The 14,059-nt window shown below is 41.4% G+C and overlaps 1 protein-coding gene across 1 annotated transcript in view; it reads left to right on the forward strand.

The window, feature by feature from the left end:
- The window catches only part of PIEZO2 (piezo type mechanosensitive ion channel component 2), a 312,801-nt gene that overhangs the window by 573 nt on the left and 298,169 nt on the right, over window positions 1–14,059 (forward strand). The gene's annotated exons all lie outside the window — the stretch shown is intronic.

Below are 14,059 nucleotides of genomic sequence, written 5' to 3' on the forward strand. Positions count from 1 at the left end.
GCAGTTTGTTAAATCGCGTTACTTGGCAAGCGGCCCTCCAAGAAACAAATTATTTTTGGATGGAGAACCGCGCTGTCCAGCCGTGGGTGAATATGTTAATATTAATCCATGCCCTCCGCACAATTCGAAAATAAAACGCCGAGTGAGCAGCGGTTACTCGTTAGGTCGGTAGGACGACGGGCTCGCCTCGACCGCCGAGGGCGGCTCGGCCGGGCGGGCGCGGCGGGGGCCGGGGCTGCTGCCGGCGGGGCGGGAGGAGGGAAGGCGGGGGCCGGGGCCGGTGCCCACCTCCCGCGCCTCTCGGAACGAACCCCCCTCGGCGGTCAGCCCCGCGCCGCCCATCCTCCGCGGGCGGCGGAGCGGAGCCGGTCGTACCTTGCGCGGCCGCCGCGGGGCTCCCGGGCCGGTCCGGGCCGCCGCCAGCCCCTTCCCGGCCGCGCGGGGCCGTCTCCCACCCCCGGGGGCGCAGCTCTCCGTGCGGCCTCGCCGGCAGCCCGGGCCAGGGCTGCCCAGCGGCCCCCTGCGAAACACGGAGACTTGCCCTTGAGCAGCCCCGCGGCGGCCCGGCTAGCGCCTCTCGGGTCCAGCACCTTCCCTCCGCCCTGCCCGGGAGGTGCCCCGGGTACCCGCCGCTGCCTCTGGCTTCTCCCCCGGGCAGGAGGATGCGGGCCCTATCCTCAGCCCCGCCGGAGGGGCGTGCGAGACCCGGGTCGCTCCCTGGTGCCTCGAGGTGTGCAGCCCCTCTTGCTTTTATGGGCTGGGGGTGAAAATGCCCTCTTTCCCCCCATTGCCTGGCTTGAGGCGGTGTGGTGGGTGCCCTTAGCCGGGCTGTACACCCGGTGAGATGGAGGCAGCTTTCCAGCCTCCTGCCCGCGCCTTTCTACCGTCTCCGCCGCCCACAGCCTCACTGCAGGTGCCCTGTGCTGGCTGGCCACTGCTGGGGCTGGGGAGGCCACGGTTCCCCAGGCCCACGGCAGCAGGTGAGGGGCCCCCCGCCTGCTTTGAAGCCGTCCCCGTGCGACCGGATGTCAGTGCCTCGGTGGCCGGTGTGCGGGAATGCCGTGCGCAGAGGGGCTGGGTGGCGGTGGGGGCAGGCGGCGGGTTGCCCTCAAGGCCAAGGGGCGGTGGGACCAGGCAGGTCTTTCAATGCCAGGGTTGGGCATAGGGCACCCCCTGTTTGAAACCTGTTGGGCCCCGTCCATGTTTTCATGAAACTTAGGAAAAGTGGTTGGATTATGGATGAGGATGAATTTGCTGGAAGGACGTGTGGGGAGAAGGAAAGATTCTAGAAAACAAGTTGTGTTCAGGTGTATTTCTTTTATATTACTCTAATAACATAATATCTAGCTGTGGCATTAAAAGAGTGGAGGTATTGTTCTGCCAGGTGCTCAATCTGGTTCTTGCCAAACTCTTTCTGTATCAAAAAAGTTCAGATAAAATTGTTTTGCTGTCCTTATTCCTGATACTTAGTAATGCAGAGGTACTTTCGCATTGCAGTAGTACCTCCACAGATGAGAACTGGTGTTGTCATGAGTTGATTGTGGTTGTAAATCTTATTCATCTGAAGATTAATTGAAATATAAAATGTGAAGGAGGGACTTCCCATCTTCAGTATGAACAAGAAATCCCACTGTGGGGCTTCTGGACCTAGTGATGTTGTTCGGTTGGATTTGAGAGAGGACTCAGTAAACTGACAACCAGCTTTTCTCTTACCTTAATTTATGGTGTCTGTAGGTGTTATTCTTTTCCACTTTACAAGCTGTTAGCAGAGTCCTCGCTAGGGTGAACTCTAGTTCAGCCTGCCTCACTTCTCCACTTCTCTTGTGTCTGCACCTAAGTTATCCCTGAGCCAATGCTTTCCTCCTTTCCAAAGCACCAAGGAAGTGTTTTGTGGACTTCTGGAAAAAAGCTTTTTAGAGTTCATATATCAGAGTGATGGTTTTCTGTGTGACTTATGGTGAGGTTACATCCGCAGCTGAAAAGCTGCCATGAGGACGAGACACTGCGCAGTGTTGATGCCTTGTGTCTCCTACCCTGGTCTGGGCCGTGAATGTGTCTGTCAGCGCCAAAAGGGTGGGAATACAAAGTTGTTCTTTTGGTTCAGAATCCGTGCATGTTCAAATCCGTGATTTTAAAATGCTAGATTACTGTGATTTCTTGTCGTGGTATAATTTGCTTTTCTGGTTCTAAGAGGAGAGGGTAAGAAGGTTGGAAAGCCCTGACGAGGTGTGTGGAGGGCAGTGGCAGCTGTGGCAAACTTGTTAAGAATAACGCATCTGCTGAGCTGAAAGATGATTCTTGAAATACTTCAAAAATGGTTAATGCTTTAAATCCTTAATACTTTAAATACTTTATTTTAAAAGTAAGTAAAATGTAATACTAGTTATCTTTGCTGGTATGAAATATTTTCCAGGCATTGATTAGTACCACGTAACTGAGAAAACACAGTTCCTTATAAGAACGTCTTAAGAGCAGATCTGTAGCACTATGCAGGTAAGCCTGGATGTATTCATTTAAAGCTCAAGAGTGACTTATATGGAGATATATCATTCTTGCCGAAGACGGGAAATTTAACATGTACAAAATGAAAGACTTTGGAGATTGAAAAGCTGATTGTAGGCTTATGACTTCAGAGTTAATCCACCGTCATATTATTTTCATGATAAAATCTTACATTCGGTCTGACGTGAACCCGGAGCTTAAACAGTAACTCACAGTAATGTGAAACTTCCTTGCAAATAAAGTTCTGTAATAAGACAGAGAGAGTTGGATCTGTTGTTGGGGTTTTTTTTGTGAGATTACTGCAATGTGAAATTTTCCTGTATCATAGTAGTACAATGCTGAAAAAACAAATGATAAAATGGAGGAGAGGGAGGTTTTGGCACTGGTGGTGGGAAGTGGGTTTTTTGTGTTTTGTTTTTTAAAGTTTGAGCCTTGGCATGAACCTGTCTTTTTTTTTGTTACTTATATGAACTTGAAACATGCAAAATGTGATTTGTGTCTGTGAAGTAAGGCATCAGAATGATCTTTTGCTAATTGCTTTCTTTGGTTTGTAAAGACTTGAACCACAAAGTTGTGGTTTACATTAACAATTTTTAATTATTCTGCTTCCAATTATTTTACTTCACACACATTTAATTAGTTTTCTTTTAAGCAAAATATTATTATTTTCAAATGGGGTGCTGGAAAAAAGGTGCTCAAAGGGAACAGCTCTCTGGTTTTTGACTGATGCTGCTGGATTGCATGTTATCAGCAAATAGGCTTTGGTGAGCTAGCTGCCTGGCTCATGCGCATCCGAGAAGTTACACTTGCTTTCTGAACTCTTGAGTATTGACCCAGACAAAGTAAGAATTGTAGGAGCTTCTAGAAAGTCAGGGTTTTTTTGAGAGGGTGAGCACCGGTGTCAGTGTTTGATAAGTGATGGCAGGTAAAAAGAAAATACTTCCAAGTTTTTGTAGGTGACAGAGTTCAGATATTAGTTGGAAGTTGTCACTTGTTTCTTCAAACCAAATCTTTGAATTCCTGGTAAATAGAGGGAATTGCTTTTATTTCTCCTTTCTGTGACCGTGATTTGTCAGAGTGATACTGGATGAATCAGAATGGTCATCTCTTCAGGATATAAACAGTGTGTTACAGAGAATATTTTTTTTAAAGCATGCACAGTGCTTTTGAAAACACATATATTCAGTTGTTGGAAGCGCCTCACTGGGTCTGAGGTCCTTGTTCTGCCTTGGAAGGAGAAGGTGGGTTCCAGCATGCTTGGGTGCTTTTTGACTTTGATCCCCAAATTCCTGATGAAAACTCGGGATGACAAAGCAAGCTGTGACTGTTCAGACTAGAGGGTGATTTGCGTAGCGATGTTGCATGTGACAGTGTATACGTGTGGGTATGTATGTGTACACAGAGTCACAGAATCATTTAGGTTGGAAAAGGCCCTTAAGATCATTGAGTCCATCTGTTACCCTAACACTATGTACATATTAAGAAACTCTGATGTATTTTAAAAGTTGAAATAAACTTCACATAGTCAGCAAGAGTGCTGCTTGTTGTGCTCTAAAATTCGCCAGTTACTGAAAAGAAGGCAAAGAAAGATTGAACTGATTTTTTTTTTTTTTTTTTGGTCATTATGGTGGCACTGGGGAATATTTATTATGATTATTATGAGAAGAATGGTAGGGAACAGCATGAGAGAGATTCACATAGACTTCCTGCTACATTTTAAAACTCTGTTGTTGTCCCAGAACACTCATAAAAATGTTAGTCACAGCAACAAAAAAGTCCACGAGCCCCTTAATGAGTAGCCTGCTGAAAAAAACCCCATTGACTTGGATGCCAGTTTGCACAAGAGATCCTAAAATGACTGTTAGGTTTCCTTCCCCTCTTCAAATGTTTTAGAAATTTGTCTGACTTCTTTTATTAAAGGGAGTTTTACCTGATTCAGTGGGATCAGGTGAAAGGTGTCAAGAGGAAGAAATATATATAACCTTGCATGAGCAACATTGACCAGGCTTGTATGCACAGGGTTAGATTTTCTTCAGCACGAAAAGCGAATGTCACTTCAATCTCCGTGCCTTCCATCTTAGGTCAATTAAGATCCAGAGAAAAGTGTTTTGGGGAGAGTGGGGAGGCAGCAGTTGCCCCAAGCACAGCGTGCTCTCTTTTGTAATAGTCATCTCGGGTTGACTGTCTCTGCTTCCCCCTAGCACGCAGGCTGGGCAACTCTAGTTAAAGATGCATCCCACAAAAAATGGAATAAAACATCTCTCCTGAAGATCTTACTACCTCTACCTGTTTATCCTAACTGGTTAAGTGGTTTGAATCCACTTAATAGTGAAGATGAGATAAACCCAGAGCCTATAAATCTGCAAGATTTAGGGCTTGCCTTGTAGGTGACTTGTTCCACAGACAGTATTGAACTTAGGAATGGAAGTCGGCGGGCGGCAGCTGATTGCAGAAAGTGTGTAACTTGCCTGGTGACCGTAGGAACTGGAAAGCATTTGAATCCTTTGTTTGTGGTGCTGGAGCTCGCAGGTATTGGTCACAATTCATGTCATGCATGACATTCCCTCTCTGTCTTTTAAACCTCAGGTACAACACTGAGCCATGTTCTGGGTTTTGTTGTTGTGTTTTTTTTTTTTTTCGATCATAGCATGAAATGACAGAACCGTATGTATTTTGGGAACAGGTAACTCATTTATTCTGGGGATGTTTCTGAGGGAGGTCAAGGAGGAGAATGGTGCTGTTATTGCACTTGTACTCATGTAGCCACAGTGCTCTTTCGTTTCAGGTAGCTTGCTAAAGTCCAAAAACATGGGAAACAAAAACAGGCAGCAGGCTGGGGGGACGGAGTGCAGCAGCTTTAACTGGTAGACCACTAAAATAATTTTATGGTGCAGCTTTACCAGCATGTCTGTTGGAATAGTGGAGTTGCAAATGCTGGCAGAAGCAGACCAGCTTCAGAATGGCTGGCACTGCTAAAAGGACTCTTGGAAGAGAATATCATTAAATGGATCACATCTGAGAGGGACTTCAAATGATGCATCCTTCATAACAGTGAAATCTTTTTCACGTGCGTGTGAAGCTGCTGGATGTTTGCACTCCAGCTTTTCTTTGCATCTCTTTTCTCTTTCTCTTTTCACATTGAAATGATAGCCCTTGTGAAGCTGAAACATCTTATTTTGAGGGCAATGTTTCACTTGAAGAACATCAGTAACTGCTTTCTGCTGTCAGACTGCAGCACTCTAAGAAACAGCCTGTTTGCTTTCTCTCATGAAGAATTAGGTTAGCAAGTGCTAATGAGTGAAAAAGTCTGTGTAGCCAAGTAGATTGTACAAGCCTTTGTAATATCTTTAGGCAGTTCTAAAGATACTGTAAGTATGAGTTGCTAAGCTAGTAAAAGCTTGTATAGTGGGTTTTTTTGGGTTGGTTTGTTTGTTTTCTCTGTGCTGCAGCAGATTGATCAATATTTGTAATTAAATCAATCCAGGTTTGTTTTCTAGGGTAAAAGTTTTCTGAAACATTGCTTACCTGGTGATCACAGGTCTTTCACGCTGTCATCGTGACAGATCTCTGAAGCTAAGCAGGTCAGAAGCTGGCAGCATGCAGGTAAGTTTTCAGAAAAAGTGCCAGCGTTGCTGGCAGGAATGTGAGTGATGGAGTCCTCTGACTCTTGTACTAAGAGAAACTGGTATGCTGTGCGTTATTTTGTCAGATAAACCAGCTTAAGATTTTGAATATTAAAAAAAATAGTCCACGAGTGGAATTATATAATATCTTTATTTTGGTGCGCTTGTTAGAAGTGCATCCTTTGATGCAGTACGTTCAGGATGTGGTTGAGCTAATGCACTTCTCTTTTCCTGAGAGTCTTACCTGTCCATTTCCCGTCTTGAGTAGGCAGTTGTAAAACCTGAATGTCACATTAAGGTTGCTATTCTGTATCTTAATTTTTTTAGATCTTTAATTCTGAGCTGCAGTGTTAGCTTTGATAATATCCTGTAGCAATGAATTCCGTGGGTGAACTCCATCATGAATAAAAGCAAGTACTCTTCAATTCATTTTCAGTTTGTTGCCTTAGTAAATAATCCTTTGGATGGGAAAAAGTATGTATAATCACTTAAATCAGCAACGATCTAGTGTTCTATTTACTCTAATGCTTTAGAATAACATTTGCGAGGCATAAAATCAACTGTTAAGATTAACTGTACAAATTAACAGCTCTGAGTTTCCTATCAGTTGTCCAGTTCTGAAGAGAAAGAGGTGAGGATTATGTACATCTGCCTTCCCCATAAATAAAGAGTTTTAGGACACTGTACTTTTACAGTTTGAATCATTAGAGTGCAGCGTAGCACTTCTTCTCTGAGCTCATTCATGTAGTCTTCAGTTTGGAAGCTCTTTTGGAAACGAAGTAAAACTTTAAGAAGTGAGTCTGTGTGTTTGTGAGTGATACACTAATCACTCCCTTTTTGGCAAAATATTATAAAGTGTGGATTGCAAACATTACATACGCTGTGTACTATTTCCAAGCCACTACTTTGTTAATGTAGCTTGACAGAGTCATAACTTAAAACTGAAGTATTTAAGTGGGATTAGAGTGAGGGTCAATTCTGCCCCTTGTTCAGAAGTTGCATGGGAGACTGAAAATTATTTCCTTAGCAGATAAGGGGGGCGTGCTGGATTCTCACTGTGCTGAACGGTGCGCAAGCCCTATGTGGGTAAAGAGATGCTACGTGCTAATACCATTCAATAAACCGTATGCTGGTGGTTTTTTTTTTTCTTCTGAAAGACATGCCATTGGAGAAATTAGCTCCTGGGTTTGAGGAACATTGAACTCCTTTTGCTAGCAGTCATGAATTCAAAGTTGCAAGTATATGTTTAGCCTTTAACTTTAGTTTAGCTTTTGTTAAATGCAGATTGAGGTTGCAAAGGCTCAGAAAGTAATGATCAGTGAAACATACTGGATAACCAGTGTGCCCTCCACTGTGTAATCTGAAAGTAAGCCTTTCTCCAAATTGATAAATCTCCAGGTGTAAAATGTGATGCTGATTACAGCATTATGTATCACTGATGTTGATTTGCTTGTCTAGGAAATCACCTGCTAACCTCTAGCAAGCAGGTAAAGAGACATTTATTCAGAATTTCCTTTGAGTACATGCTTATATATTGGAAAATGTCTGGACCATGCAAAATGTGGCTGCACCTGTTTGCGTTGTGTTTTTCTTCCCTTGTTACATTTGTGGCTTTTTGTGACATTTTTTGGAATAGCAGTTTCCTGGTCACTGAGAATATATTTATTCATAAGCCAAAGGCAAGTGAGAGAAACTTGTCTCCAAAAGAAAACTTTTACTGCCAGAAATAAATATTAGCTCATGTTGTCATTTTGTTGGCCTACATCTATGAGAGTATTATTAGACAGTGTTCATAGCTGTAATGTGATTGCTAAAACGTTTGCTCAGTGCTTAGAATTTTAAAGCCTTGTCCTATTGCATTCCTTAATAACGTGGCATTTTTTGACACAGATGCATACTTCCATCCACTTCTACAAGACAACAACCTGAAAGAAACTACATGTTTTAACCTTTTGAAACTTTGTCAGAGGCCAGGCTTTCTGGGACATTTGTATTGCAGGACATTTTTTAGAAGGAGTACAGTTTCACTTGCAAGAATGGCATTATAATTACTTTCTACATTTTTGCGTGACTCATTGATAACATCAGCGTTTTCTTTGATGGCAGTAATTTTACATTTCTGTGTAGAAAATCATAGATAAATACTTATACCTTTTGTAAATGCTAGTTTATGGAACTGTTTTCTTCAGGTTGTGCTGTTGTTGGTCAAAGAAATTCTGTTGTGATACATGTGCCACCAGCCAGAGAAGCTGCATGATCTTTTGATTCTTCCTCTTCCTTCCTTCTTCTCTAGACATTTAACATATGTCAAATTACTGTTTAATTTGGAGAACAAGAGATCTGTGAAGCGTGACCTCATCTCTCTTGTTAGCTAAAAGCTAAGCATGTGTATTTGCAGTGTAGTGCTATGTAAATAATGAATACTGCTTCCATGGCTTATTTTCTCTAAATTGAAAGGAAATAAATAACCAACTTTTTAAAATAAATGCTTTGGATAAAATGTTGTTGCTCTGTTCTTAAAAACAACGCTTCTGGTAAAGGTAATCAAGTTTAGCACTTCCTTCCATCATTTCAAAGTATAATTGAGCAAAAAAACCCCACCAGTGTGGTATTGTGTCTGTTTGTATCTTTGTGAAAATATGTTTCAACTGGAAAGACCTTAATCTTCATAGTTCATGCTTTTTAGTATGTTTCTTCTTATAAACCTGTATATATGCTTTGATGTCATGTTTTCTCTGACCTTGTTGGTTTCTTCTGAAGCCTGATCAGGTCTTTTCTAACAGAACAGAAGAAAAGCTTCTCCTGTGGTTTTAAAGATGTTTTATTAACTATTTTCATACATTTGCTAATTAGGGGAACTCTTTGTGATTTACTTCTATGATAAATGAGCTTCTCCTTCTTGCCTAATGTGACACATCTTTCTTTTCCTAAGCTTTCATGCCCTTCCATGCCTACCATATGGTACGTTGGTCAGGACTTTCAATCTTTGTTGGGCAGTAATGCGTGTGTCCATATTGCTATAAAAATGCATTACCCTTTTTGCTCCTTGGGAGGGGCCTGTCAGTTCCATGGCGTGTAGTTGTGTTTGAAAGTCCTCCTTACGTGAGCCTACTGCTGTGCTTGTTAGGATGACAGATCATACAGCTTAGCTCAAAGCTACACTGTTTCCATACTCTCAGATTGAACAACCTTCATACAGCACAGAAAACACAATGGATGAGGGAGAAAAACCTAGTCAGCCACACAAGTCATATTTACTCTGTACCACATAAGCCTTAAGTGTACTCCCACCTCCTTTTGAAATAAATCCAATAATTGACTTCATCTCTTTGTTTAATGGCTGGTTGCTCTTAACAGTGGGCCCTGTAATGTTTAGAAGGATTAGCATTCAGTGACATTTATTTTCCATCACTTTTCTGCAAGTGCCTTCTCTCTTCTTTATGAGACAAGTCCCAAGTCTGAAAAAATTGACCCTATTTTTTACTTCCTTGACCCAATACAACTTTCCTCTGCAGGTTCTAATCTTTTGATTGAATTTTTTTTTTTTTATCTTGAAACACAATGTCTATGTGTATACTCTAAGGCAAAATATAGTACAAGAAATACTGTGTATATATACAATTTTATTGATATAATGTGTCTTAAAATACCCTTCTGTACTATTTAACCTGTCAGCTATTTGTTCTTATTGGACTGAGTCAACAAACTGAATCATCATGCCCATTAGTGTACATAAACGATCAAAACCTGTTTCTCGCAGCTTTTTGTTGTCATCTGCAAGTAGAGCATCACAGTTGGAGACCTCTACAAGTACGTTTCTTGTTAATTTGCTGAAAGCAAAAGTAAACATACTCTTTTTATGTGTGTTTAGAAAGATCCTTGCAGTTTATTGTGCCACTGCAATTTTAAGCAAAAAATGCTTTAAGATACAATAACCTTATGTGAAATAAGCCACTGTCAATATTTGGAAGCCTCAATAAGCCAATCCTGATGCCTACATTTTTATCACAGCCTGCAGACGTACTGAGGGGTGTAAGACAACCCCACTGTGCCATTTTGAGCTTCTAGAAGTGAGATTTGGCTGGATTGTTAAAGTTGTTCCCTTCCTGTAGAGAAGTCCACATTAAAATACAGAAAGGAGGTAATACATGAATCTTATTTCCCACAACTTAGCTGTGTGGTGATGAGCTATGCTGGCAATAGTAAGGAAATGGCAGAAGGTCCCGAATAGTCATTAGTGTGCCCCAGAGGGTGAAGTAGTTGGAATTGCTAGAATTGCGGAAGAAAGATACCAGGTTATTTCCTGCCTGTATTTACTGTTACTGTATTTGGGAGAATTCCGTTTGTTTCTTCCCCCTGTGGAGGAAGCTGTTTTCCTGTTGTCCTTGAAATGAAAAAGTAGTATGATTGTTCCAACACTACACAATATTGCAAACTGGAAGGAACAAGAAAGTCGCCTTACTGGAGTATCCTGTGTGCATAATTAATGCATGTTAGTTGTTGTTGAAGTGCACTGAAATAAGAATGTAGCAGTTGTTTTTAAAAAAAAACCAAACCCCTGAAAAGGATGAGATAGTTAAGTCACTGAAACTAGCATCTGTTTTGAGGAGAAAGAATAATGTTCTCCTCTGGGGCGAGTAATTCCATAGTTACTTAGTTTGGGTTTCTTATACATTCTTTTGAAGCAGTTGAGGTTGGCTGCTCCCCTGCAAGGTTTCTGGGCTGATTACAGGATGGGCTCTGATCTGTCTCTGTATTTCCCTCTTCATAGCATCCCAGGCTGGAAGGCACCTCAGGAGGTCTCTTCTGGAATCTCCTGCTCAATGCAGTACTGAATTTAAATATGAGTGCTCAGGGCTTTTTCCTGTTGGGTTTTGAAAGTCTCTGAGAATAGAGGGTTACCACCTCTTCCAGTGCTTAGTTAGCCTCCCAGTGATGGGTTGGTTTTTATCTTTCCCCCCTTATATGCTTTTGACTTCAGTTTGTGGCCATTGTCTCTCAGTACGCATGTTTGTAAAGAGCCTGGCTCTGTCTTTTCTGTAACCTCACCTTAGGTGTTGGGGGGCTACTATGAGGTGCCCCCAAAGCTGTCTTGTCTTGGGGCTGAACAAGCCCTGGTCCCACAGCCTCTCCTTATGGGGCTTTAAGCTCCAGCCCCAACTGTCTTGGGGCCTTCCCCTGGACTTGTTAAAGTTCATCAACACATTTCTTGTCCTGAGAGGGGCCAGAATTGCATATGGTTTAATGAGGTCTGAGTAAAGGGGAATGATCACTTCCCCCGGCTGTGCTGCTGTCGCTACAGTTCAGTAGCTTACATTGAATGTCACAAGGGAGATCTGATTGAAAACTTTTTCACCTTGTTTGAGTGTGAGAAAGTAGACATCGCCCATTTTTATTGTTCCTTAAAAGACAAAAAACCAAACCAACCAACCACAGAACTTCTAAACTGTGATCAAAGGATCATAAGTAAAAAGAAATTGATGTTCAGTATTATATCTGAACAATCAGCGTTGGTACCCAGGCAGAACTTGTAGGAATTTTTCTGTCTCCTTTTTGATTTAAGGACTGAAGTATCTAGTCTTTACAGTAAATCCTACACTCTCTCCTTACAGAAAGTAGATGCCTAAGTATGTTCTCAAAGATGTCCTGGTTGTGGCTTTTGTTTTTTGGTTCTAAACTGTATAGCAGCGTGGCTTGGAAATCCTGCTGTGAGGAATTGTTTCTTCAGTCTTTCTCTAAACTCACCGGTACCTCAAATCTCAAAGAGTGAAATTTTCTATTCTGGGTTTTAAAAATAAATACATTAACCACAGCCACTATCTGTAGGGCACGTTCTGATTTGGTGTGTCTTAACACATGCAAAATGCATCCAGAGGCTCAAAAAGGTCAAACTTGCATTTCTCAGCTGGAAGTGCTGATTATTAATGAATGTTACTCTGTAACATTGGCGCAGTCATCTGTCACTGACTTGCAGTGAACGGAATGATGAATTAGTATAAGACTTACACCACTTCTTCAAGAAGTGTCCAATGCTGGCATTCTCTAAGGGGCTAACTAGCCAGTAAATTATTGGCATTATTTTCCCAGCGATCATGCTTGCATACTTGAATATTTTAATTAGTCAGTATTTCTTGTTATTCTGCAAATCACTGACAGCTAATTTGTTTTAAAACCACAGGAAAAAATTAGTTCTGCATGTTTCTGTATCATGTTCTTTTCTCCTAGATGATCTCCATCTCATGTAGTATTGACAAATTACTTTTAGCAGTAGTTATTTTACTGTTGGGTTGCAATTTTGAAACAAGTATTTGAAAAGCTGGCCTGTGTTTTCGATATAAAAACACTTGGTGCTAGTCGTTCACCGTATATTTTGTACTAGGTTTTACAGATCCAGCAGAATCTATTGTTTCCAAATTTTTGCCTGAAAACTGCAAGATTTATATATTTCTTTGACTGTAGTGTTTAGTTAACTGTGCTGCCTTTAGAGGGTCAGCCCACTGTATATTGGAAGTTCTCTTCTCTAACCCCTTTCATTCTGCAAGAAGCACAGGAGAAGTTGCAGTTTAACCATATGGAAAGTTGAGCTGTTCATTGCATGTAGCGTAGCTAGCCTTCGTTGATAAAAGGCAAGGTGTTGGTATCAGAAGTTACACATGACTGCTCTTCTTTTTCCTATTCTGTTCATGTCTGCCCTTAGGTAACAGATGATTCCAACATGGAAAACAATAACTGATGTGGTATACTTGTGGTGGCCCAGATGACTTTTCTGAGGGCTACTTATGATGGTGTCTATTGTAATTGTTGGAAATGTCCTCATGTCTTCCTGTAGCTTAGCATTTGCAGTTTTCACTGCCTGCATCTGTTGTTCCTTCCCTTCTTTGAAAGATTAACGCCGCCCCCCATGCAACACTACAAATAAAATATGTACTATGTCATCTGAGCATGTCATTGCAGAAGCATCACACTTGATTATTCTTTTAGTTTGCTTGCCTAATTTGGCAATCTATTTCATTCGTTACTCAAACTGGTGTTTTATTGTGAGAGCACCTTCTTTTCTAAATACAATTAGAAGTATATTTATATGTACAGGGACATAATCAAGATAGTGTGCAAAGTGGTCTAGAGATATTGGTAATTTTAGCTTTAAAGTTTCATGAAGATTGTATAAGCAAAATGTTCAAATATTTCTGATATTCTAGTAAGTAGTTTGTGTACCTCTCCTAGCATGTGGGAGTCGAAAAAGAGCTAAAGAAGATGTGCCTGACTCTCAGAATTGCCATGTAATTCAGTGAATCATGCTTGCCTGGGCATACCCATCCTTTTTTTTGGAAATCAGACCTGACAAGTTTCCTGTTTGCATCCCATGTCTGTGCGTAAGGAATGAGTCAAATCTTGCATAGATGGGGAGAAGGAGCATCCTGCAGAACAGCATTTTACAAACTTGCATTACTTCTAGAGGCAGTAAGGTGAATCAAGGTAAACGTATGCTGTTTTCACATAGAACACTTTTTTTTTTTTTTCCTCGAGGTGGTGCATTTAAAGTGTGCTCAGGTAATTCATGCTGATAGTAACATATTTAACATATTTTACTAGAATGCATACAGTTTTCTTCTTCGGCATTTTGATGTTGGTATCTAGGATCGGTGCATGTTGGTTGCTTAATTGATTTTAAAACACCACTTTTCATGTCGGCAGATTCTTTAATGCATGATACAAATTTTTTTTTTTTCTTTTTTTGTTTTTAATTTTTTTTCAAGTGATGATTCCCTAGGCAGTTGCCCAAGAACAAGTGCTGCCAGTGCCAGAAGGTTATTCAGAAAGGCCAATGTCTTCATTCCATGAATTAGATAACATATAACATGCCATCTCATCTTAACTAAGTTGAGTAAATCGGAGGAAGATGTGAAAGAAAATTAGAAAGAAACTGCTGTTGT

The sequence above is a fragment of the Leptosomus discolor genome, chromosome 13 (genome assembly GCF_034619465.1).
Source record: "Leptosomus discolor isolate bLepDis1 chromosome 13, bLepDis1.hap2, whole genome shotgun sequence".
NCBI lineage: Eukaryota > Metazoa > Chordata > Aves > Leptosomiformes > Leptosomidae > Leptosomus > Leptosomus discolor.